Below are 6,431 nucleotides of genomic sequence, written 5' to 3' on the forward strand. Positions count from 1 at the left end.
CCTGACAGTCTAATTTAGAAGCGTTGCTTAAAATCTTAATCAGAGGGTTGAAATTAGCAGAGGCGAGTTTCGATACCATGTTTGTTGTTTATGGTTATCACTTTTAATAAACGTTAAAATGTTTTCACAGGTGTGGAAAAAGGCACATCCCTGAGACAGTCTCTCTTAGCTCTCTTTCAGGAAAAGAAAAATGTCATTGTGCGGAATGAAGACGTAACACATTCATCAGAGCCCGCCTTTCTTTTATTTTGTGCTTCCTGAAAGCTATCTGCTCTCCTAAGCCCAAGTCCATCTTCTCTGCACAAGTGATATCTTGATTGACACGTCTCCAAATAAGCTTGTGAATAGCTTTCCGTATTAACCTCGGAATAATTCAGATGTCAAATTACAGCTCGCAGACTCTCTGACTCCTCACGAGCACCAGAATGAGTTTTTTAAATATTTGGGGGAAAAATATTAAATTTTGTTCAGGTTGGGTCAAAGTTCATATCATTTGGTAATAAAAAGCCACAGAGGGTGTTTGCCCAGAGTGAGCTGCATTGATTTTATTTTGTGCAACAGCTGCAAATCTGGGTGACCCTCAGTGGACTTGTTTGGCGGTCGCTTGTACTGTGGGCAGCTTTCGGCATTTTGCAATTTGCTGTGAGTTTCCTTCAGATAGAAAAAGAGACAAACAACAACAACAACAACAACAAAAAGATAAATAAACAAAGGAAGAAAGGGAGAAGGAAAGAAAGGAAGAAAGAAAGAAAAAGGGGGGCTAGTTTTGTTGCTGCCTAAGCGCAGGGCTCTTGGCTGATGTCGTCCCTAAATCTCTAAATATGCAGCTTTAATTGTGACTCTCTGCAGAAGGAGAGCGCCTGCTTCCATACTTGTTTTCATTACCACTGCAAGGCAGCAAGGGCGTCAGCCTGGATTCCTGTCTTGCAGACGCTGCAGAAGCATCCTTGCAGGCAAGAAGGCAAAGCAGCGCTTGCTGGAGTGATAATGACCACTTGGCGGGATATTTGTTGGATGCTCTGTAATGTGTGGCTGAGAAAACTCATTATTACTGGCTGTTTGTGTAGCTGTAAATATTTAACCAGGAATGTTACCTGCTTTGTGGAAAGGCTTGCTAATTATACCTGCTTCTCTCTGTAATTACACATTGTTGTAAAATTCTATGATAACGACACAACTGTGTCTTTCTCGTGAGGGGTAAATTTATACCAGTGACGGCCCCTGAATTTCCATAAGCAATTAGCCTGCACATTTATATCCCCATGTTTTCCTGTGATTTTATTGAAAGGAACGATAATGAATTAAATCCAACTATAGCAAGAAGACATCTAGTAAGTTGATGCATATTTTCATAAACAAGCAAGGAGGAAAAGTATGCTACTGCTCACTGCAGTAGTGGTTGGATAATTCAGAAGCATCAGTCTGATGGCAGGGGACCTGGAAAGTGACCCCCAATGGAGGCTGGGGTTCTCAGGACAGGAGGCATCCACCAGCTGCATATTTCCAGTGTAATGAACCTGGAATGTTGCCTGTGGCTCGTAGCCTGATGACAGGTAGAACGTCTTTATAAGAAGATGTCCATAGCAAACTCACGGCAATCACCCATCATTCCCAGGATCTTCTGAGGAGGTTTGAGGTAGGACCCGGAACTCTGGGAAGAGGAGACAAACATCCTGGGTTTACTGCTATAGAATACAAATATTCCTCCTCTTTGGGAATGTGGGTCCTCTAGGGAGTGTAGAATTTGCAGCGTTTCCTCAGGCCGCATCTGCTTCATCCCAACTTTCATTCATCTGCTTTAACTGCTTTAATCGGGTGGCTGTTTATTCAAAAGACACAGAGCCAAAACACTTGAGAATCCAAATAAAAACCAGGAAGAGAGACTTCCACCAACGGCACTTTTATTGTCTTCTCTCCCTCTTCAAAATCTCTTCTCTCCAGCCCCTTCCCCCTCTGTATAAATGCAAACATCTCAAAATGTCAAGTGCAGGGAAGTGACCCTTTAGCAGCACAGGGGGTGATCAGGCCCTGATTTCCTTGTCATTTCAGACACATGTGAAATTCCCAGGTTACTGGCTTTTCTAGAACCTGGTGATGAATCTACTTATGGGTTCCATGATCATGAGTATCTCTTCTAACACAGCAAACAGGAGGATGGCAATGTTACCACATCAAAGAATAAGAGGAGCCGGCCTGGTCTAGGCTGTCGAGTGAACCGCCAGGCTGCCTGAGGTCTGGGGACTGATAGGTTATCCTTCCTGGCTCTGCCAAGGGACTGCATTCACTTCGATTTCCTCTCAAGAGCCAGGCTGGAGTGTGGCTGCCTAAGAGTCTGCTGTCGATACAGTAAACATGCTAACCTGCTCCATCTAATCCATTCCGAGCGAGAGAGCTCTTTACATAAATGACCTGCTCCATTCCTTCATTTTCAGAAAAGGCAATCAAATAAGATTGAACCATACGGGCTGCTGTACAGTGTGCATTTGTGTGTGTGTTTAAAAAGCATAGTGATTAATTTTGAGACACAGCGTTTTGTGTTGTCTTTGACTATTTTCTTCCTTGCCATTTTTTAAGAGCTCTGAAAATCAATGATATGCTTCACCGCCATCCATCTTTATATAGTAATAAATTAAGTGGGAGGTATTGATATTTTTGACTGAGCTTTTAAAATTTACATACTAATGACAACTAGGAGCTGGCGACTCCTGATTCCTGCTTCGATGTTCTGTTCCGGGGTGGGGGGAAGAGTCTTTCCTCGAGATTCCCAGGTAGCTCAGACCCCAGATCAGTGGGAACAGAATCTCCGCCCAACAGCTTGTCTCTCACTGCTTTCCACATGCTAATCCTTCAGGGCTGGATGACAGAAGAGGGGAGGGGCCAGAGACTGCACAGCAGAAGGCTGCCTGTGGGGGTGGTGTTCATCAGATAGTATATAGGGTCCCAAGATTTAATATTGGTGTAGACTGGGTATGGAACACTTTTCTTTGGCCTCCTTTCAAACAGCTTCAGGAATTTAGGAAGTCACAAAAAATCATGCCCTTTCTGTTCCTTAAAGGAAAGTGAACCCAAATTCTGATACTGAGAGGCCTCCCTGAAGCTGAACTTCCAGTGATTTTTTTTTTTTTTTTGAGTCTGAGCAGTTGAGATGACTTCTGCCTGTTCTCAATTCCTTCTAGAAAGGGTAGGTGCCTTAACATTCGGAGTCTTAAAGCAATGATGGAGGTCAAGGCCACTGGGGGACTGACTCTCTGAGCCCCATCCCTTCAGGCAGCCTTGAATGCTGCTGCTGCTGCTGCTGCTGCTGCTTCTGTCACTGCCCAGGAGGAAAAAAAATGCCACGGAATTGGTGCAAAGACCTCAACTTCCATGACACAATTATTCTGAATACTTGGAACAGCCTTGACGTGCAAAGCAGTTTATTTGCAGAGATTAATTTGTCGGTAATATTGATTGTTGGGGACCTGTTTCATTCTGTTTAAGATTCCACCAGGCACAGACAGCAGCTCCTGCATGGTCTGTCCCTCTAGAATTTCTAGGATGTTGCAGAGGCAATCCTAAGCTGCACAGCCAGAAAGTTCTGTCAATCCAGATACAGGCCAGGCCAGTCCCAGGGGAAAGGGGGGTGGGTGGGTGGGTGTGTTTTGTTTACATTTTGCCAAAGCAGCAGTATGTAGTTCACCTGGGGAGTCTCTCTGCTGCCTTGCAAGGTCTTTCCAAAGTGGGCCACCCTGTGATGGGGTACCTGACATCTAGCGAGATGAGTGGAATATTCCTCCACTCATCCCTTAAGTCATTTACTAGGATCATTGCAATATTAAGACTGCTGAAGGCTTGTGCCTCAGGTGGCCTGGTGCACAAAGCCTGCTCTGTTCTACACCACTGTCCAGGAAGTGCCTCAGCAAGAGAGTCTGGAAAGAAAGAAAGAAAGAAAGGAAGAAAGAAAGAAAGAAAGAAAGAACTGCAGAGAGGTGTGGAGGAGAGGCACTTTCATCAGCCCAGCTTTCAGGACGGTTGGGAGCCCGGAGCGAGCGCGATCGTGTTACACTCCCCTCAAACGTGCCTTGTTCGCCTCTTCCTACCTCCCCCTTCCTTCTTTTCTTTTGAGTGTTTTTGAAATGAAAGAGTTTTTTCTTCCAAATTGCGCTGCGAGGCAAATTCTTGAACGGTGTAATAGAAAATGTTAGACAATATTCCTTACCGGAGCTATTGACATTTTGGATAGTTCTGACACTTTGATTTTTTTCTCAAAACATATGGATCAAGCCTGGTTGCCTTATTGGACAGGAAGTCCTGTTGAAAGCTCCTCCCTTATCTTCCTTTGTGTTGTGCCCGCTCTGTTTGCTCATGGCTTTCTCTCTGAATATAATCGTGGTTTTCTTAAGCTGTCCAGGGAGTCGTTATTGCCTTACTAAATATTTCATGGAACAGAGCACACGGTACCTGCCAGCCATCTCGTATTTGTTGTCAAAAATAAAGGGTTCATCCTTCGGAGGCGGGAAGAAAGAGAAGGTTTATTCTGTTGTTTTTATTTTAAAGTTTCTCACATGCAGCAAATGCACAAAGCCCCTGGAAGCCTAGGAGGGGTGTCTTTCATTTGTTGGGGACAAGGATGGCCATTTATTTATTTATTTATTTATTTATTTATTTACAGCTTATTTAGCTGTGGAAGGCTCCTTCCTCAGATTCTCAGCACTCTGAGAAGTGTGGTTTCCTTGCTCTTGGTTCCCTTTCCTATTTGTTCAGAAGGGAAAAGTTCAAAGCGCCTCTGTCAGCTGAGGGAAAAGCTTGCTGCATACTAACCCTCCAGCACCCGCCTGCGATGACCTTGAGAGAGAAGCGCTAAACGGCCCCCCTTGCCAACCTGCATGTGTGTTTTGTTAGACCAGGTCGGCAGGGGTCAGGGCTCACCTGAGGCCAGCAGCCAGCCTGCCTGCCCGAGCAGCGGGGTAATGCATTTTTAAAAGGGACATTCTCGCCTTTGAATGGGCTTAATATGGTCTCTGTTTAAAAACCTGTCAGAATCCCAAGCACACACTCCATAAAATATAAATAAGTACTTACTGTTTGCAGATGTTGCTTGTTTTTCATAATGTTTGTGTTTGAAGTCTGGAATCCTCACTTCCTGTCAGGCTCCCTCTGCCTCTCTCCTCCTGGTTTCTGAAGGAACAAGGAGGCTTCAGATGGCAATTTCCCAATGAAGACACTTTCTGTCAGTGTCCCTGGCTCAATTAGCATTTCTTTTTCTCCTCTCTCTCTCTCTCTCTCTCTCTCTCTCTCTCTCTCTCTCTCTCTTTCTCTCTCTCTCTCTCTCCCCCTTCCTCCCTCCCTCCCTCCCTTCCTCTCCTCTACACTTATATTAACTGGAAGAAATTAAGGAAGGGACTGAGGGGACCGACTGCCCTCTTGGCACGCTTTCCTGTAGATGGGGCCTCATACTCCCTTGCCTCTCGATTCTCCCCCCCCACCCCCCAAGTCCTCAGTGGTAGTGCAGGCATCTGGTTGATTTCTTCCTGAATTTGGTTGCATAGCCCATCTCTAACCGATGACGCCCACCCTTCCTCATGCTCTTCCTCACGTCTCCAACTCTCTGCTAGCAGCTCCCACCTGCTCCAAAGAGAGGTGTTGGCACAGGAGTCTCTGGCTTAATCTCTTTTCCAACTCATTGCCCACATTTTTTGGTGCCTGCCAGATGCCCTTGTGAGCCTCATGGATGATGGTGCATCTTTTCTTTCTTTCTTTCTTTCTTTCTTTCTTTCTTTCTTTCTTTCTTTCTTTTTTCTTTTTAACATGACCAAGTCTCTGAGTGATGTATTCCTAGGCAGTTATAGAAGTCATTATTGGTTCTACACACTTTCCTTTGATTTGCCTGAACATTTTACTATCATACTCTCTTGAGCAACTCCCTCACATCCCTGTATGCCTGCCAAAGCCTGTGAATATGTGTCTATTTAATGTGCTTCTTTTTACTGTGACTACTTATCTATAAAAGGTCAACACAATCTGTTTCCCAGCCCTTCCTACACTTTGCCTGGCAAGTGTCTGTTCTACATAGTGCAAGGCACTGTGGAGGTTGAAGCAGGAGGATTATGAGTTCAAGGCCAACCTGGGCAGTATGGTGAGACCACGTCTCAAACAATAAGCAAAGTAGAACACATAAGTGTTTGTCTGAACAGGCCCATGTGAGGCAAGTGCACCTGATTTCCCTGCTTGGGAAGCCCCAGGTCACCAATAAACTCCAGAACTTAGAGTCTGCTGACCCCACCCCCAGGGAAGAGGAAAAAAAAATCAGACTTCCCTTTAGTCATTTCACCATAAGCTCTGTAATAAGTATTATTTGCTCTCAATTTGCTTTATTATCCGTCATTTGGAAGGAGGGAGAAAAAAAAAAGAAAGATCCACCCACACCCTGCCTGGTTTCTAGGCAGTTCATG

General features: G+C 44.9%; 1 long non-coding RNA gene across 1 annotated transcript; it reads right to left on the minus strand.

The window, feature by feature from the left end:
* Nucleotides 1–1,261: 1,261 nt before the first annotated feature.
* LOC116067921 lies at nucleotides 1,262–5,141 on the minus strand. Its single transcript, XR_004109347.1, has 2 exons — nucleotides 5,062–5,141; nucleotides 1,262–1,651 (listed from the first exon to the last, which is right to left on the minus strand). It is a non-coding gene; the product is annotated as an uncharacterized LOC116067921 (long non-coding RNA).
* Between the last annotated feature and the right edge of the window lie 1,290 nt (nucleotides 5,142–6,431).

The sequence above is a fragment of the Mastomys coucha genome, unplaced genomic scaffold (assembly GCF_008632895.1).
Source record: "Mastomys coucha isolate ucsf_1 unplaced genomic scaffold, UCSF_Mcou_1 pScaffold22, whole genome shotgun sequence".
In the NCBI taxonomy this organism is placed as follows: domain Eukaryota; kingdom Metazoa; phylum Chordata; class Mammalia; order Rodentia; family Muridae; genus Mastomys; species Mastomys coucha.